Source organism: Emydura macquarii, unplaced genomic scaffold (genome assembly GCF_026122565.2).
Source record: "Emydura macquarii macquarii isolate MOO-44397 ecotype Brisbane River unplaced genomic scaffold, CSIRO-AGI_Emac_v2 contig_2422, whole genome shotgun sequence".
In the NCBI taxonomy this organism is placed as follows: domain Eukaryota; kingdom Metazoa; phylum Chordata; order Testudines; family Chelidae; genus Emydura; species Emydura macquarii.
The window spans coordinates 2979787-3000436 of record NW_027132559.1 but is presented as its reverse complement, the minus strand read 5'-3'; the positions used below and the strand labels follow the sequence as shown (position 1 = coordinate 3000436).

The 20650-nt window shown below is 46.4% G+C and overlaps 1 protein-coding gene across 6 annotated transcripts in view; it reads left to right on the top strand.

Moving 5' to 3' along the window:
• The window catches only part of NEK11 (NIMA related kinase 11), a 164677-nt gene that overhangs the window by 63405 nt on the left and 80622 nt on the right, over positions 1 to 20650 (top strand). The gene's annotated exons all lie outside the window — the stretch shown is intronic.

Here is a 20650-nt window from a genome sequence, read left to right as displayed (position 1 = left end):
GGCTCACCTGCTGTGCTACTTAGAAGTAGTGGGAAAAACTACTGTGACCAAGGTTGAAGAGCTTTGTGAGCCCCTGAGATAACAGGAGAAAGATCAAGTTGAGATACCTGCATCTAAGTGATGAATGACTTTGGGTAAAGGGTATGTAGGAACCCCTGCAAACAAAGGGAAATTTTTTGATTTTGGTTTGGGGATTTTTATTTGCCCTGGAATGGTAGGACTCTTGATTTGGCCGAATCATCCTATCAGCCTAAGGAAAACATCCAGAGGAGGGAAACTGAGGCACAGTGGGAAACAGAGACAGTAGCCATGCACTTGACATGAGAGAGAAACACACCTTCACAGTCATCTATCTTAACCGATAGTCTGTAATTTTCCTATTATCATAAAAATATTTGTAAGTGACCTACTGTCTCATTCTAAAATGGCCCATTACCTTCCCAAAGAATGTAGTATTTCTTTCAAAAAGGGGCTTGTTTGTTGGTTTGTTTTTTGTAGGCATGTATATCTGAGTGATTCCATTTTTTTTTTTTAATATTCCAAATCAGGAAATTCTCTGTACAAAGAGTTTGAACTCTGGAGTTTCATTACTGCTTGTTTGAAACCCCTGAAAATTTTACACCACCTTATTCCTCCTTCTCAGCTACATTGGTGGCATCTGGGGACAGTTCTAAATATTGGGAATAGATATACAAACTTTTAGATACCAGTAACATTTACTATTATTCATAGGCAAGATACTGTAGTATTCAGCTCATGCCAAGGGATGAGTTGGGAATCACATCTCATAATCCCTGTAACTGAACTGAGATAGATTTTATGTCAGATTCTCCATTGTTAATCTGGGCCTAATACTATGAAAGTGTCATTCCATTCAATAAAAAAAAAATATTGAGAGGGATTTCACAAGATGCGGGAATAAGTCATTCAGCATGCTGAGAAATCCTTTTCAAGCCATGACTTACAGTTGTTGTTACTGAGTTGCTGTAAGAAATATTTTGTTTTCTTACAGTATAAGCAGTTTTATCAGTGCACCTTTCGGTATGTTAAACATAAAGGAAGTGGGACAAATTTTGTTCATAGTTACATCTGTGTACCCCTTCTGATGTCACTGGGGTTGTAGAGGACTAAGTGAGAGCAGAAATTGGTCCAGTATGTTGATTACACATTCTTAATGTAAGGAGATAAACCACACAAAACAAAATGATCACAAGCAATAACTTGATTCTAGACCTTATACTCCTAGTATTTCATGGTATTTTATAGATCTAATCTTTAAAGGCTGTCTTCTGCACAGGATTCTTACTCTTGGGTCTCATGCTATCAGTGCAAGAGAGGACAGAACTATAACTCAAACCTTTTGGGCCATCTGAGGTAGGGGTACTGAAGAGCTACATACACCATCAAATACCAGAACCTCAGCTCCTAGTAACTTCCAGTCAGCTTCTTGCTAGCCAAGAAAGCTGAGATCAGATCCCATCAACCACCATTGCTCCAATTCTACTTTGACCTGTGACAAGTTTTGAGTTTCTTCTGTTGGTCCCATCAACCCTTCAGTTAGTCTTTTAATAACACAACTGTTTATTTTTTTGTATCTGCTTAAACTTACACACTTGAGGCTATGTGGCCTCAAAATGCGCTGGTCTTGTTTTAGCCTTAGATTCTACTTGTTAGTCAGTTTGTTTGGGAACCCCTTCTTTGCACGCCAGTGAATTGTTCACTTGGTTCCTGCACTTTATATGTTGAGTTGACATTTTTCAGTGCTGTATGTATGAGGCTTTAACGTAGCCAAGTTCCAACAATAATACTTGATTTTTTCAGAGCTTTGATACATAGAGGTTTTATGTTAAGACCTTAAAACTTTTTGAGACTTTGAGGTGTTACATCTTATTTTGTTTCTGATGCTTTTGAGTGTTTCTTTCTAGATCACACTGAAGCTTTGAATGTTCAATTCAGCTCAGATATATTTTCATTTCAATCTACCTTGTGATTCAAGATGCCATCATTCCTCTCATTGCCAACAACAAAAGATCAGGAGTTTTTAAAAGTGTGAACGTGACAGAAAGATATCACCAATAGGCAAGCACGACTACTGCATTTTTGACTGAGTTTGCTCTTCCCTTGCATCCTATATCGATAAATTGGTGAAGACACTTCACACCTCTCTCCCCTTCTCCAGGCAATCAAGAAAAAAAATACAACTTGCCCCAGAACACCATTGACTATACTTTTCTGCCCCCACAATAGAGTGTGATGGTTGAGGTGACTATGCCTGGCGGGGAGACCTTTATTCTAAAACCCAGAGTCACCTTTATCTGAGACTAGGTAGAAGACTGATTTCATCCAAGTTCATTTGACAGCTGTTTTGACCTTTCATGAACAAGTAATTGAAGATAGATCAGTATTTCTCTGCAGCCCTTTGTCATCAAGCTAATCTCTCACTTGACACATTTGAAAAGCCATTGAAAAGCCCACTAATGTGGTTTTGACAAAGCTGATGAAAGCTCCTTTGGAACCACTCAGTATATGAGAGCTTGTTTTTTTATGGAAGCTCATTTTCCTAGGGGCAGTGATTTCAGCTCATAGAATGAATTAGTATCAGGCTCCAACAATCTGCCTTATATTATATTTTACAAGTAAACATTGATGTTACAGACTCATCCTACATTCCTTCCAAAGGTGATGGTAGGTTTCTATATTAGTGAGCCTATCATCCTGCTAACATCTTCTCATGAATGCCTATCTGTCATGGCCCTTCTCCCCAAACTTGATGTTCAGATATCCTTTGGTTTCTACTTGGTGTGAACTAAAGACCTTAGAAAGCCCGTCCAAATTTTCCTTTCTTTTGGCAACGAATCATTAGGCACTGCTGTCGTGAAAAGAATCATGTTTATGTGACTGTAAAAGTGTATTCTGGCAGGCCTGGAGAAAGGTTCCATTTCAGGACACATGCAAGGCAGGATATGTACATTTGCAAAACTCTGTTGCTTAGATTCAGCCTTAGTTTGGTTTCTTAGTACTGCAAATCCTATTCTACTCCTTAAAATCGCTCTTTTTTTTTTTTTTTGGGGGGGGGGGGGAGGGGGGGGGAAGGGGAGAATATTTTTTATTTAAAGCTTATTTTATGAGAACACATACTTAAGACTGTTGCTTTTCATCTATTGTTCTATTTTTTTTTAAACTAAAAAAGACAAAAGAGAAGAAAAGTGTTCTAGGAATGCATGGGACAAGGTCAAAACAGAAATATTAACCCTCTGCTGGCTGAAAAATAGTGTTGTCCAATAATAAAAGTGAACTCAAGTAATTTTTACAGCAAAGGAGAAAAATAATGTATAGACAAAAACTGACATCTCTTTAGCAAATAAGATTGAGGCCAGATTAAAACAGCTGCCAGCAATTCCTACATATCACTGTAAACAAGTAGGATGTTATAATCACTTTAACCAAAGCAACACTTGGGTCAAGTAAAATTAAAACACTCAAATTGCTGGCATCCTGCGACTCTGAGAAATTCTAATCTAGATTTCATTATAGAGACTGCTCTATTCAGAGGTTGTTTTCTACTTGATGGTGATATAATGGAGAAGCCACTACCTGTTCTGGGTTCTTGACCAAAAAATGGAGAATTTGAAGTAGGTTATTAATTACATAGAATATATCTGGATCAGGTCTGGGTTGATTTGACAATTGAATTTCTGCTGTTAGTTTTAAAATGGCAAGAATGACAGTGAAGTATTGATAATTATGGTGGGCATTTTAGCAACAGTATGTGGAATAATCTATAGGAGGTACTCTTTTTATATGAAATTTACAACAAATGTGTTGACTTTCAAGGTGAACAACCTGTTTTCTGTGACACATTTTTGGCATATTTTGCAAATGAAATACATTTGTCAACTAGAATTCATATAGTATCTTTTTCAAGATGTATAACTTCTCACATATTGTTGTCTTGAGGAAAGTCCAGAATAACAGATAGGCAATTGCACAGAGCTTTCATATTTGCCTGTTTGTGATTTGATTCAAACCTGAAACTCAGGCAAGGTTTTATTCAGTTTTGAGCAAAAATCAGGCCAAATTTTAGGTACTGGGGAAAGAAGTTATCATTTTGGGTGGAAACTTAGTGGTTGTACCTGAATTCAACCAGAAACGAGGCAAAACTCCTATGATTTTGTATGAATTACGTTTTCTTTTTCATTTGTGTAGCCAAAACTCAAACTTGAGATGTGAACCCACACAAAACAATGTATTTTAAAAGATTATATGAAACCGTGGCAAAATTAAACTGTTGACCTTAGCATACTTCTATCACTGTTAAAAGAAGTCAGGATAGCAGAAGGGAAAACAGAGCTCCTGTCAGTTGTATCTCTGGTGAATAGAAATGGCAGTTAAATTGTAATAAATTGGGAAGACCAGAAAAATGTTGGTTTTAGAAAGATCTTAAAGATTAAAGGGAAATTTCTTAATCTAATAATGATATTCCAGCATACTGAGAGGCTGACTTTCTCTGGCATTTCACTGTGAAGGTGAACTCCTGGTCCTGTCAAAGTCAATGGGAGTTCAGTTGGCCAAGATCTCATTCTAAGTCTTCAAATTATATCCTTTGTTGGCATATCTAGATTTTTCATCAAGATGACCTCTGAAATCAAAAGATGATGAGACAGGGTTAGTTTTCTACTAAGTTGACCCAGTTTTTTTCAGATTCCAGAGACAATACTATTCTATACTTTTATTCTTTGTCTCCAGGAAACTCAACCAGGTCACCAAAAAAGCAGGTTAAAGGGAGACATTTTAAGTAGAGGTCTTGTTCTTTGGCTGCCTGTTCATTCTCTGCACCTACCTGACCTCAAATTTGATGAGTTTCATGGCCACTACTGCATCCTTTAAGCTGTTATACTCCATGGCCTGAATACATCCATCTGTGAGAGAAGGGAAGAGGATGGAAAGATGTGTTTATCTGTAGAACCTACTACTCCAACTCTCACACAGTTTCTGACCGTGGCATACAATGAGCCATAGAAAAGGTGACCTTCATGTTCACCCCGTAAATGGTGCCATCCACCCTGCCCTGTGCAGCAGAACTGGCCTAGTTCTGCTTTGAGTGTGCGTGTGTGTGGGGGGGGACCCTACATAGTATCAGGATTTGCACCAACTTGAATGAAGGAGGATTCAGCACACTTCAGTTCTACAATATTTCTAGTAGATATATCTAATATACTTGTCTCTTTTACTGGTATTCTGTCCATACTTGTTATATTAACATTTTCTTAGGATTCTCTTCTGAAAATTAGCTGAAGTAATTTAATATGAAAATATCCTAATGGTAAATCAAGTTGGCAATCAAAACTTGCGCCTTAAAAACTTCAATAATGATTGGAGGAATGGGACAGGAATTATTAGAAATGTAATTTTGTTGGAAAACAGATTGGATTTTCATTGAGGGACCTAGTAAACTCTTTCCAAGAATGATATCAGTAGCTGAATTTTGTTTTCCTGAGACAGGTTAATGTCCCTGTTATATTTAAAAACTTTGTCCTTGAATTCTTCTGTGTGATTTTGGCTGATTATGACAGATGGTCTATGGAGTTCAGGTGTATTGGACTCCAGATGCATCCAGTCATGGGATTTTTATTTTAGCTTCACTTGCTTCTCTTTGTTTATGTTTCTGTCAGATTTTATTTTGTTAGTGTTTTTAAAATTATGAATTTGAAGATGGGACTTCTTTTTTAACAGTCCACAGAAAAGGTGCATAATTTAGATTACAGAGATTGTAGAGAGTAGCAGTAGAATTTGTGCATTGTACAGATTCATAACATTTGACATACAAACCCTTTTTTATTCTAATTGATTTGCATTTCTTGTTTCTTTTTATTGCACTGTTTCACTTTGCAATGACACCTCCCAGAAAAACATTTCACAAGAAAAACTTCACAACCTATGTGAAGTGTGCTATATTGGTAACGATCTAACCAGATCTGGTGTTCTTTGACTGATCTCTAACTAGATATTAGGCAACTCTGGATGAGTAGTAAAAATCTGCTGAAATGTAATTCAGGATGCAGATAATCCCATCTTGCTTTCTGACCAATTGCCCCAGGTTGTCCACAGATAAAATATAAAATAATACACACACAAAAAATGAAAGTGTGCTTAGTTCATTTTGCATGTTTTATTATTTTGCATATTAAAATACAGGAAGATATATAGTTGGGAAAAGTCTTCAGAATTTTTATTTTTTGCCAGAGTTGTAGATTTGTGCAGCATTTCTGAAAGGCTATCCATATATTTAAAAATAACTCAAAGAAAATTGAGATCATGATTAGTTTAAAGCATCTAAAGCTTATCTGTTCTCTAGTTCCCTTCCTGGTCCCCAGTAAAATTGGAAAGAGAACCTAAGGCTGACTGTGCTGCCACTGTCATTTCATTCATTTGAATTTTAAATCCAAACACACAATCAGGTTTCAAATACCCCAGAGTTGTGAGCATGCCGATTGCAGAACAATAACTGCTTAATAAAGTCAGTGCTTTTCATTATCTCAGATGTATTCATCTAATTGTTCTTAATGATAGCTATTTCCCTTCCTAAGAGTAATGGGCCAGTTCTTCAGCTCGTGTAAATTGGTAAAGCTCGATTCAGTGGTTAGTTTGTAATAAAGGAGGTGCCAGGGCTCAAGTAATTTTTTGCATTCATAACTAATGCAGCAAGCCCAGAGGTGCTGGGACTATGAACTGCCTAGCCTACTTGTGCCGGGGCTCAATCATGGTAAGCCCTAGCACAAATTAAGCACTGGCTTCATTGAAATCAATGCAGTTATACCAATTTACACAAGCTGAGAATCTGGGGAGACTGCTTCATGTGCCACTACCCCCCTACAATTTCCCAGATATTTATCCTTCTACTACACAGCATTCTGAAATCTTCTAGGCCACTCCAAGCTTTGGCTTCTCCTCCTGCCACCCTTCTTCATCTCCACTCCCAATCTCAGGCTATAATACCCTAGGGCCACAGGCTCCTTTGCTCCCAGAAAAGCCCTCTCCAAGATAGGGCTGACACCTCTGAGGTACAAAAAAGAGGACATCTGGAATGATCCTGAGCCTATAAAACTGGACATCTGACACTATACTAAGCATCCTGACAGATTTCCTGGGACAGCTGGTTGTGTGTACTGAGCACCCTTGCAGCTTTCCCAGGACAGCTACCTCAAAAAAGAGATGATCCTGGGAAAACCTGGACAGATGGCAACCCTATCCTCATATCACTTCAACATCTTAGTACCCATTGGCTTTCCCCACTTCTCCCCAGCTATCCGTGGCTCTCTTCCATTCCTCTCCCTCTGAGATGTGCTGGGGTGAATGCAATCCTTCTTCCCTACCCCAAGCTCTTCAGAGGGAGGAGGGATGAAAGAAAAGGTAGAGAAATGTCAGGAAATGTCAGCTCAGCAGCTATGCTTTATCCTTAGATGAGTGAGGACAGTGTTTAAACCTTAAAAGATGTGGTCCTGTTATGGAATTTTGAATTTAAGATGATTTGCAATTGCTTTCTCCTGTAGAAATTATAGAACGTTATAACTAGATTAATACAAATCTGGGCTAATAAATCTTTCACATATATTGGTAACAATTTATTACAAAAAGCTTGTTTTGCTTCCTTAAGACTTAGTTGAATGTAAGGGTTCAATTCATGCAATTTTTTTAAAGAGCCTAACCCTGCAAACCTTTATCACGCAACGAGTCCATATTATCACATATAATCTCCTTGAAGTAAATAGGACTACTTATCTGAGTAAGCATTTGTGGTAGCTGGCGGCCCTAAATAAATATAAAACCCACTTGACTAATAATAATCTTTCAATGTTCCTTCTCTTTACTTGAATTTGCCTCATGTATGTGAATGCTTTGGAAATTTTATATTGAAAGGAAGCTCATTAGTTAGCCTAAAATAAATGATCCTCTGCTAATTGACAATCCACCCACACTCTGGAAAATAGTGACAGTCCCTGAAAGCATATAAAATACAGTTCATTGCTTGCATTATATCCTTTTAGAGCTGCAAAGGAAGATTGTTTTAAAATTTCCTAAGATAAATAAAAGAAATCTACTCTACTGAAATACGTTATTTTTTTGTGAACCTTAGTCTTGAGGTTACTGAATTCCCCCTACACAAATCCTGGCATATTGGAGGATATCTGCTAAAAATTGTAGAGCTGTGGTTTTCAAACTTTTTTCATTTGCAGACCTCTAAAATATTTTGAATGGAGATACGGACCCCTTTGGAAACCCTAAACATGGTCTACAGACTCCCCAAGGTCCACGGGCCACACATTGAAAAACACTGCTGTTGAGTATTATCAGAAATTTGAAATGCTTTAAACACTGGGAATCATTGGTCAACACAATGGGAGATGGAATGTAACATTGATAAATATAATGAATACTGTCAATTAGCTACTCTGTGCTGCTTATAAAAGCTAATGGGCTCTGAACTTGCAGGCCCCTCTGAGGGAAAAGACCGTGATTTTATGCTAGCTCAATGAAAATGTCCACAGAATTAATTAAACAAACAAACAAGTTGTTGGTTACATTTCAAAAGGGATAAACTATTATGGAAAATATTATGCTGACGCTATATCAATGGCACATCCTCAACAGGCATATACTTTATCCAGTTTTAGTTCCTTCAATACTGAAAATCTCAGACAATAATAATGTAATTTTTTAATGTCCTTGAGGCCCCAATCAGGATAGGGCCCTATAGTGCTAGGCACTATACCAAGACATGGGAAGATACAGATTCTGTTTTGAAGAGCTTACAAGTGTTGGACGAGAGGGTTACAATAGATAATATATTTGTATAGAGAGAAACAACTATGTTAGGAAATTATTCTTCTTCAGAATTTCTTGTGCTATCGAGCTAATAGAATGCTCCACAAAGTTACTGGAATTTTGATTGCCTGTTTTTTGAGAGTTTAATTGAAATGTCAATTTTGGCCTCACTACCTTAAAAACAATATAGCAGAAGTTGGAAAGATTCACAGGAAAGCAACAACAAGGGTTAAAAATACAACAATACTTACATATGAAGACAAGACTGACAAAGCTTGGATTATTTATCCTGGAAAGTAGAAGGATCAGAGGGATGTTGACTGTGATTGTGAAAGATATAGTGAAAACTGATCAGATTCTCCTTTCTGTGCTATCAAATAATATAAGCACAAGGGGCCACTCTATGATATTAATGAGCATCACATTTACAAAAATGAAATGGTACTTTACACAACTAGCGAACCTATAAATTTCACTAACACAGAAGGTCATCAAACTAAATTCTCTGGCTGGATAATTTTATGACCACTAATAATATTAGTAGCTATTCCAGCTAAGATTATAAAGTAATCAAATTATATGCTTCAGGACATAAACTGATTGCTTATGATAATCAGGAATAGATTTCCCTTCCCAATGTGCAGCATTGCACAGATAGCTGAATGCATTAGGGTTCTTTTTCATCTTTCTCTGAAGCCTCAGATGTGGGTAGGATACTGGATTAAATAGATAAATGCACTGACCTGCTATGGCAAATCTTATGTTCCTGATGGCACCTTAAGCAATTTCAGCTGCCATAATCTGCAGTCTTCAAAACAGATTGTATCTGCAAAAGCCAGCTGCAAAACATGGTCTGTCAGATTGGAATTCTCCCTTCATTTCCTTCCCAGTGCCTTGCTTCCATTTTTGCTTAACAGTTTCAGAAGCCGTGTGTGTGTGCGTGTGCCCTTCTGTGTCTCATGTGTGCATGTGTGTACCTGTGTTGAAAGAACATTTCCTCACATAACAATTGTCTTGTCTCCTAGTTTGATCTTTTAAAATTCTATCAGCATGTATATACCATCTTTACTGTGTTAATATTCACTGTTTTAGGGACAGTGCGAGCTGCTAGGTACCCAACACTTTTGAAAATCAGGTACTTATTTAGGAGCTTTAATATGGAGGGAACATAACTGGAATTCAAACACCCACTACTGACAATCTAGGACCAATTGTACTGAGATACCGTTTTAAAAAGCACCACTGAGAAATATGTACCTAATATTTTGCCTCTTTATTGTCTGTATTATGTGTACAGCATGGGCCTCACTTTCATATCCAAAATGTAATAACTAAGTCTCACTTTTATTTGGAAGATAGACTGATATGCTTTCTAAAAGATATCGTATGTAACTAATCAAAAGTGATTCACTGAAATTTTGTCATATCTTTGTTTGTTTCCTTGGAATGTGATTGTATTGGCTTGAATCAATGCCACTCACACACATAGTAAAATGCTTTAAAATCTTTAGAGGGAATGCTTTGTGGAAGTGTAAAGTGATATTATTATTATCTAATATGTAAGTCATAGGAGTATCAGGATATTTTACCTAAATTATTCTATCTGGAGATCTTTGGGCTCCATTAGGAGCTTGAAGAAGAATCCTTCGATGGGTAGGACAAGGGGAAACCAAGGCACCCATTTAAAATTCTTGTTCACATAGCATCTTCCTGATTTTGATAGGTTAAAATTGGAGCTGGGCCTGAGCCAGGACCTCACATCTAAACATTGTTTTCTATCATGCCCCCCTGTATAAAATTTCCAGGGGGATTCAGATTTTTATTTCTTGATATGAACCCGTCACTTAGGTTTTGGTTATGGTTTGACTCCAAAACTGGAAGGGGTCTAATTTCTGAATGAGGCTTGGATGTGCACCTAGGTGACTGAAATCTCACTGGAACACTCATTCCTGTGAGTTCTTCTTCGAGTGCTTGCTCATGTCCATTCCATGATAGGTGTGTGCACACCTCCGTGCATGGTTATCAGAACTTTTTTCCCCTTAGCAAATCCTGTAGGGCCGGTTCTGGCGCCCCCTGGAGCCCATGCATATGCGATGGTATATGAGGTGCTGCCAGGCCTACACCCCCTCAGTTCCTTCTTTCTGCCTGTGATGGTTGCAGGAACTTCCCTTGCTTGCTTCGCAAATGCTAATTCCCCTTGTTCTGGACTTCTTTGTTTCTGTTGGTGTTCATTAGATAGTTTAGTTAATTAGTTGCTAACAGTGGTAGTTAGAGATTTAAGGTAGTCCCGGCTGGGACTTAGCTGAGACTGGGACATGTCCCGGTCACTGGGCTTCAAACCATGTTCCTCCTGCAGGAAGGCTTTCCCGCTCAGCGATCCCCATGACAGCTACCTGAAGTGCTTGGGGGAAGCCCATCGCAAGGAGAAGTGTAAGATCTGCAAGGCTTTCAAACCAAGGACTCAGAAGGACAGAGAAATCCATTTGAAAGCCTTGCTCATGGAGGCAGCGCTTCGTCCTGCCTCCGAGCCAACCCGCTCCCCGGCACCGAAGAGTTCGCCCACATCAAGGCGACGCAGAACCTGGTTGTCGGAGGCAGACTCGGCACCAAGAAACTCACCCACACCAAGGTGGCGCTGAACCTGGTCGCTGAAGTCCAACGTGGCATCGATGGGCAAGCAGCGCCACAAGTCATCAGTACCGAGGCGATGCTCCGGTACATCTAGCTCCTCGGAGCACGACTCTGCGCACCGGCATCGATCACAGCGCCAAAGGCATCCCTCATCGTTGTCGAGGTCAGCAACGTCAAGAAGGCGTTCTCTGGAACAACGGAGCACCCGTGGCTTGGAGCACCACTCCCCCTGGCTCAGTACCGCACAGCAAGGGCCTCGGAGTCTTCGGATGTTGCTTTGGGGTCCTCCCGGGGGGGGAGGGGTAGTTGTCGGGCGAAGTATTACATCCCAGCCAAGGGGTGAGAGTATCTGTTCAGCCACCCCTCTCCTGGGACCCTGGTGGTGGATGCCACCAACCAGAGGAATAGGCAGGGGCAGCCAGGGTCTACTCCCAAAAACAAAGACAATAAAAAGGTGGACTTCTTGGTAGGAAAATTTATTCTACAGCAAGTCTATAGTTTAGGATTGCCAACCAGCAGGCTCTCCTGGGCAGATATAATTTTAATCTGTGAAACTCACTGAGATACTTTGCTGAGGCCCTGCCGCAGGACCAGGCACTGGACTTTAATGCTATCATGGAAGAGGGTACCACTGTGGCTAGAGCAGCGCTCCAGGCATCTTCAGATACGTCTGATTCAGTGAGCAGGGCTATAGCCTCCACCATTTGCATGCGCAGATGTGCGTGGCTCCAATCCTCCAGGCTGTCTCAAGAGTTTCAGCTGTCCATCCAGGACCTTCCCTTCGATGGGTCGGCCTTGTTTTCTGACCAGACTGATGCTAAGTTGCATGGTCTGAAGGACTCGAGGGCCACACTTCACTCCCTGGGCCTTTACACACCGTAGATGTCTAGGCATCAGTCACTTCCCCAGGCACAGCAGCAACAGAGGTTCCAACCTTGGCCGTTCCCGACCTATAGGCAATGGGACAGAAATAGGGGTTCTAGGAGACGCAATCCACCCCCGAGTTCCTCCTCAACCCCCCAGCGGGGATCCTCCACGTGGTTGGGCAACCAGAAGAGGCCTTTTTGATGGTGCGCCCGTGGGTGGCACCCCAACCCTTCTCCTGGGTCCCTTCTGCCCCTTTTTGAACCGTCTAGCGCCCTTCCACTCCAAGTGGTCCAGTATTACTTTGGACCGCTGGGTCCTTGGTATAGTTTCAGTAGGCTGTGCCCTCCAGTTTGTCTCTTTTCCCCCGCAACAACCCTCCCCCTCTGTCCCTCTTCAGGGACCCCTCTCACAAGCAACTCCTCATACAGGAGGTGGAGACCCTCCTCAGCCTGGGAGCGGTGGAAAAGGTCCCTCAGGGCATGGTGGGGAGAGGGTTCTACTCGAGGTACTTCCTCATTCCCAAGGCGAAAGAGGGTCTAAGGCCCAAATTAGACCTGCCTCATCTCAACAAATATATCAAGAGACTCAAGTTTCGCATGGTCTCCCTAGCTTCCATAATCCCTTCCCTGGATCCAGGAGACTGGTATGCTGCCCTCGATCTCCACATATCTATCCTCCACAGCCACAGGCGCTTCCTTCACTTCATGGTGGTTGGCTCCCACTTACCAATTCACAGCCTTACCCTTTGGCCTGTCTTCAGCCCCAAGGGTGTTTACCAAATGCATGGCGGTAGTGGCTGTGCACCTGAGGCGAAAGGGTGTACAAATTTTCCCATGCCTGGATGACTGGCTAATAAAGGGCAGGTCCAGGTCCCAAGTTCAGAGCAGTGTGACCCTCACATGCGCCACTTACTGCTGGCTGGGCCTGTTGATAAACGAACAAACATACATGTTAAATCCAGTGCAGCTCATAGAGTTCATTGGTGCTACCCTGGACACTTCCCAGGCCAGAGCCTTCCTGCCCCAACTGCACTTCAAGGCAGTGGTCTCCATTATCGCCCATCTGCACCAATGCCCCACGACAACAGTCAGACATTGCCTGCAGCTGTTAGGTCACATGGTGACTGCACCTGTGTGGTGAGACTTGCTTGCCTGAAGCTCAGACCGCTTCAAGCATAGCTGGCTTTGGTGTGTGTCCTGAGCAGACACCCTAGGATCAGGTGGTCACAGTTCCCCCGCCCGTCCTAGCCTCCCTAGACTGGTGGAGGACCCCGTGGGCAGTGTTAAAGGGCATTCAGTTCGAGGAACTAATCCCCTCAATTGCCCAAATATTGGACACCTCGGATATATGGTTGGGGGCCCATATCAATGCCAACCTCGGCACACAAGGGAACTGGTTGAGAGAGGAGAGGTGCCTGCACATCAATATGAAGGAGCTGCGGGCCATTCGCCTAGCGTGCAGAGTGTTCCTCCGCTTCCTTGTGGGCAGGGTGGTACAGGTGCTGACAGACAACATGTACTACCTCAACAGGCAGGGAGGAGCCCTCTGTAGAGAAGCTATCTTCCTGTTGGATTTTGCGGTGAGGCACGATTTCCACATGATAGCCTCTCACTTCCCGGGACTGAGGAATGATGAGGCAGATTGCCTCAGCAGATCATTCTTACCCACCACGACTGGTCGCTACACCCAGAGGTAGTGTCTATGGTCTTCCGGAGGTGGGGCTCTCCCCAGGTGGACCTGTTCACGTTGGCCTGGAACAAGAAGTGCCCACAGTTCTGCTCTCTCTGTGGTCGAGAGACCGGGTCGATCTCTGACTCCTTCCTCCTGGACTGGTTGGGGAGCCTCTTGTATGCATTCCCACCCATTCCCCTGCTGCTCAAAGTCCTGCTAAAGATCAAGAGGGACAGAGCAAACGTTATCTTGATTGCTCCAGCCTGGCCATGCCAGCATTGGTTCAGCATGCTGCCGGACCTCTCAATCGCCCCCCGCTCTGGAGCTCCTGAGACAGCATGATCTCCTGTCCCAGGACCACGGTCTCCTGTTTCACCTGGACCTGGACTCCCTGCACCTCATAGCGTGAAGGCTCTGTGGCTGATTGTGGCCCAGGGTATCCTGCCCTGCCTCTCGCCTATATAGGCGATTGTGGAGTATTTGCTTCAGCTAAAGCTCCAGGGTCTGGCGGTGGCCACGCTGAAGGTTCCCTTAGTGGCTATTTCGGCTTTCAGTCAGTTGCTAGTGGGGAGATGGCTGTTCTCCCACCCAGTGTCGGTCAGGTTCCTCAAACGGGTGGATAGGCTCTATCCACAGGTCCATGACCCGGTGCCTCCCTGAGATCTCAACCTGGTCCTCTCACGACTCATGGTGGCCTTCTTTTGAACCCATGGCTTCATGCCCTCTGCTTCTACTTTCCTGGAAGGTGGCCTTTCTGGTGGCCATTACCTCTGCAAGGAAGGTCTCCAACATTAGGGCGCTGACCTCGGAGCCCCCCATACAGTATTTTATAAAGATAAGGTTCAGTTGAGGCCGCACTCGGCCTTTCTGCCCAAGGTGGTTTCCCAATTTCATTGTAACCAGGATATTCTATCTTCGAGTGATTGCTCATATGCATTCCAATTTAGGTGTGTGCGCGCCCCGTGCACAGATTCCCAGAACATTTTTCCCTTAGCACACCCGCAGGGCCGGGTGCGGCGCCCCCTGGAGTGCCGCGCTCATATCGCAGTATATAGGGTGCTCCCGGCCCCGCGGGTCCCCAGTTCCTTCTTTCCGCCTCTGACGGTTGCTGGAACTTTTGCCCCTTGCTATTGCAAGCAGCAGTGCTTAGCATTATCGCTCTTGTTAGAGCACCAAAGTAGTTGTTAAGTTAGTTTTTGTCATTTAAAAGAGTTAATTAGTGATTGTTTAGATTAAGTGCCCTTAGGGACTTCGGTGGAGCCATGCCTGGCTCCACTGGCTTTAAGAGTTGTGCTCTCTGCACCAAGCAATTTCCCGTGAGTGACCCTCACGATCGCTGCCTTCGTTGCCTCGGAGAGCAGCACCGAAAAGAGAAGTGCCGGATTTGCAAGTCGTTCAAGCCCCGTACCCAAAAAGAATGGGACGCGAGGCTGAAGGCCTTACTTATGGAGTCCGCACTGCGCCCGGCCTCCGAGCCATCGAGATCTCCGGCACCGAGCATATCCTCGGTGCAGAGTGCACCTCCGGCACTGGCAGCGGCACCAAAGTCGTCGGTGCTGACCAAGAAGAAGCGGTCCAAGACCACCTCTAAGGACTCCTCCCTGCGACCAACTAAGCAGGGAGATGTTCAGGAGACACCCCAACCACATGCCGTGGAGGTTCCTCCGGCACCGGTGTCTCCTCGTAGGGAGCCTCCCCCGACTCCTGGGGGTGGGGGAGCGCTCTTACAAGGACCGTCAACGCCAGAGGTGTTTGCCGTGGCAAAGGCCCTCGTGGCCTTGTCTACACCTCCGTCCCCCCCTCGGCCGAGGGATCTGGGACTTGCGTCTTGGGGCAAACCTGTGCTGGGTGGCCCCGGTGGGTGGAGGAAGCATCGCTCCCGATCCTCACCCAGACGGTCACGGAGGGTGGAGAGCCCATCCCCTCCGAGATCCGACTCTCGGTCATCGAGCGCCTCGGCACTACGGGCGGTCAAGAGGCCCCAAGAGCCGGCACAGGAGCTTCAGCGCCGACTCCGGCACCAACCGCAGCTCAGGCTTGAGCACTCCGGTGCGGGAAGCATCGCGGCACCGCACCGGCTTGCCTATCGGTAGCCCGGGCCACCATTGCAGAGCGACAGCACCGAGCCAGGAGGTTCTATAGGTCCCCTTCGACGTGGCACCGACCACATCGGCACCGCCAGCCTCCCTGACGGGGAAATCACCGATGCCTCCGGCTCTCCTGGGGACCCAGGCACTGTCGGGCCAAATGACTATGCCTTCGGTGTGCCCAGCACTGCCGTACCCAACACCGGCGCTCTCGGCACCGATGATACTGGCACCGGGGCACTCGGCACCGATGATACCGGCGCACGCTACGCACGACCCTGCCGCGGTACCGAGCAGGGCGGCGACAGTGGGAAAGGCATGCTCCCGCTCAGAGTCACCGTCACGTAGCCACAGAAACCACCGTTCCTGCTCCCGAGGTGATAAGCGGCTCTATAAGAGGTCGTGCCATAGACACAGGAGGTCTACCAGCTCCTCTAGCTGGTCTTCCTCCAGAAGGCACCGCAGGCGTCGACACCACTTGACCTCTTCTTCACGGAGCTGCTCCCTGCCTAAAGGCCGTAAGAAGCGGTCCACGGGCTCGGGCCACCAGGGTCGACACGTGGAGGCCCCTCAGTTTCCTATGCCGGGTTGGCCTCCAGCACAAGGGGTTGAGTCGCTCCATTCAGGGTTGGTTCAGCCTCCACCTCCCCCGATTCAGCCAGCTCCGCATGTTCCCTCCGAAGCGGAGTCAGACCAGGATGAGGGTCCCTCCACAGGGCCCACTCCATTATCCTCCTCTTCATCTCCAGATGAAGGGACTTCAAGAGACCACAAGTCGCCCCTTTTTGATTTTCGGGCGCACCAAGACCTCCTTGAGCAGGTGGCCAATAATTTGGGTCTACCGCTTAAGGAGATGTCTGAGGAGGACAATCCCCTGTTTGGGCCTTCAGGGTCCTCTGGGCCCTCTCGAGTGGCCCTACTAGTTCATGAAAGGGTCGTGAAAATAGTTAAGGCGGTTTGGCAGACACCTTCTTCTGTTCCCCCAACATCTAAGGGAACAGAGAGGAAATATTATGTGCCAAAGGAAAACTTTGAGTTCCTTTATAATCACCCTGCCCCAGGAACTCTAGTGGTGGACGCGGCTAATCAAAGGGACCACCAGGGGGGTCAGGGAAGCACTCCCAAGGACAGGGAGGGGAAGAAACTAGACCTCTTTCGCCGCAAGGTGTATTCCACTGCCGCATTACAATTGAGGGTAGCGAACCACCAGGCCCTCCTGGGAAAGTATAATCAAAACTTGCGGGCCTCCCTGCAGCGTCTAGTTGCAGCGCTTCCCCCAGATCAAGCTGCAGACCTGGCCACGGTGGCACAGGAGGGAGAGGCTGTGGCCCAGGCAGTCTTACAATCGGCGAGTTATGCGGCAGACACCGCAGGCAGAGCGATGGCTTCAGCCATCGTCTTGCGCCGCTGTTCATGGCTGCAGGCTTCTGGTTTATCTCCAGAGGTCCAGCAAACAATTCAGGACCTTCCATTTGAGGGTTCCAGCCTCTTTTCAGAGAGGACAGATAACAGGTTGCATGCTCTAAAAGATTCAAGGGCTACCCTGAGGTCCCTGGGGCTATACACCCCTCAAACATCGAGACGTCAGTCTCGCCCCCAGCCTCGACAACGCCCGCCTCCCTGGCCAAGACCAGCCCCTAGGGCCCCTCAGCCTAGGAGGGGTCGGGAACGGTTTAGAGGGCCCAATCGCCATGACCGGCAGGGTTCTTTGGCGCGGGCACAGCACAGCGGCAAGGCTGGATCCGGAAACGGTAATAAACGCTTTTGACAGTGACTTTGAGGGTGGCGCTCTTCGTTTCCCCCTGGATCTTAACCGACCCTTTGAAAACAGGCTTCGGCCGTACTATCAGGCTTGGGAGACAATTACTACAGACCGCTGGGTCCTGGGGGTGGTCCTCAACGGATATGCCCTTCAGCTCACGGCCTTTCCCCCGAATTCTCCTCCTACCCTGTCCCCCTGTGGGGACCCTGCTCACGAGCAGCTTCTCATGCAGGAGGTTCACTCCCTTCTGGGGCTTGGCGTGGTAGAGGAGGTTCCGCATGCAGAAAGGGGAAGGGGATTTTACTCCAGGTATTTCCTGATCCCCAAGGCCAAGGGGGGCCTGAGGCCTATCCTGGACCTCCGTCGTCTGAATAGGTTTATCAGACAAATTTGATTTCATATGATCTCCCTAGCTTCTATAATTCCTGCTCTAGATCCAGGGGATTGGTACGCTGCTCTCGATTTAAAGGATGTGTATTTTCACATCTTCATTTTGCCAGGACACAGGAGGTTCCTGAGATTTATGATAGAAGGAGGCTACTACCAATTCACGGCCCTCCCATTTGGCCTGTCCTCGGCCCCGAGGGTTTTTACTAAGTGTATGGCGGTAGTCACGGCCCACTTGCGCCGCAACGGGGTACAAATCTTCCCCTACCTGGATGACTGGCTCATCAAGGGCAGATCCAGGATTCATGTACAGAACAGCCTGGAGCTGACTTGCGCCACATGCACCAGACTGGGGTTGCTCATTAATGAGCAGAGGTCCACACTCACCCCGGTGCAGTGCTAGACTTCATAGGGGCAACCCTGGATGCCATTCGGGCAAGAGCCTTCCTGCCACAGCCCTGATTCCAGGTGATGGGTACTATTATTGACGTATGTGGTTAGGCTGGCACGTCTCAAGCTACGGCCTCTACAGGCTTGGTTATCTTCGGTTTATGTACCTTCCAGACATTTACTGACCAAGGTGGTCACGGTTCCCCCACAGGTGCTGTCCTCCCTCGATTGGTGGAGGAACCCGAGGGAGGTGCTCAAGGGAGTCCCAGTCAGAGACCTGACTCGTCAGTGGTTCTTGTCACAGATGCCTCGGATATGGGATGGGGAGCCCACATCAGCAGAGACCTAGGCACCCAAGGGTTATGGTCTCCGGCGGAGAGAGCCCTACACATCAACGTTCACGAGCTCAAAGCAGTACGGTTGGCCTGCAAGTCCTTCCTCAGATTCCTGAGGGGTAGGATGGTGCAGGTCCTCACGGACAATACCGCAGCCATGTTATACATGAACAGGCAGGGGGAAGCGCGTTCCTCGGCCCTGTGCCAGGAGGCTACACGTCTATGGGAATTTGCAGTGAGGCACGACTTTCATTTATTTGCCTCTCACCTCCCGGGGAGCAGGAGCGACGAGGCGGACCGCCTGAGCAGGTCGTTCTCACCCCGACACGAGTGGTCGCTACACCAGGAGGTAGCGGCTTCAATCTTCCGAGAGTGGGGTGGACCAACTGGACCTGTTCGCGTCATCTTGGAACAGGAAGTGCCCGAAATACTGCTCGCTCCGAGGTCGCAAGCCGGGCTCCCTGTCCGACGCGTTCCTAATAGAATGGGTGGGGGGTCTGATGTATGCATTTCCTCCCATTCCGCTCCTCCCTCAAGTCCTTCTCAAGATCAAGAGGGACAGGGCGAATATCATCCTGATTGCCCCAGCGTGGCCGAGACAGTACTGGTACAGTATGCTGCTCAACCTATCCATCGCCACACCGATCACGCTCCCCAGGCGATACGACCTGCTCTCCCAGGACCAGGAGCTCCTGCTGCACCTGGACCTGGACTCCCTCCACCTGACAGCTTGGAGACTCTCTGGCTGACAGAGGAAGAAAGAGCCTGCTCCTTACAGGTCCAACAGGTTCTGTTGGGTAGCAGAAACCCCCCCACACAGGTTACGTACTGGGCTAAGTGGAGGCGCTTTACTGGTTGGGCGGAGGCCAGGGGTATCACGCCAGGCTGCTCGCCAATACAGGTGGTTCTGGAATACCTTCTACACCTTAAGATCCAAGGCCTAGCTTTGGCCTCCCTGAAGGTACACCTGGCGGCCATCTCGGCCTTCCACCAGCCGATGGAGGGGCGTTCCCTGTTTTCCCACCCCATGTCGGTCAGATTCCTCAAAGGGGTGGAAAGGATGTTTCCACAGGTTCGGGACCCGATCCCTCCCTGGGATTTAAACCTGGTCCTCACCATGCTGACAGGACCCCCCTTCGAACCGTGGCCACATCTTCCCTACTGGTCCTCTCTTGGAAGGTATCCTTCCTGGTGGCCATTACATCGGCCAGGAAGGTCTCCGAGATAAGAGCATTGACATCGGAGCCCCCTTATAAGATTTTCTATAGGGACAAGGTGAGGCTGCGGCCCCACCCGAACAAGGTAGTGTCCCAGTTCCACTATAATCAAGACATCTTCCTCCCTGTGTTTTTCCCTAAACCACATGGGTCGGCAGACGAACGGAGATGGCATTCGCTGGATGTCAGACGGGCCCTGGCATACTACGTGGAGAGAACCAGGCCCTTCCGGAAATCGACGCAATTGTTCGTGGCAGTGGCAGACCGGATGAAAGGCTCTCCCGTCTCCACCCAGCGAATCTCATCGTGGATCATAACCTGTATTAAGACATGTTATGAGAGGGCAAAAGTGCCCCTGCCAGGACCAGTGAAAGCACATTCGACCAGAGCCCAGGCCTCATCTGCGGCCTTCCTAGAGAATGTGCTTCTGCGGGACATCTGTAGAGCAGCGACCTTGTCGTCGGTGCACACTTTTACGAC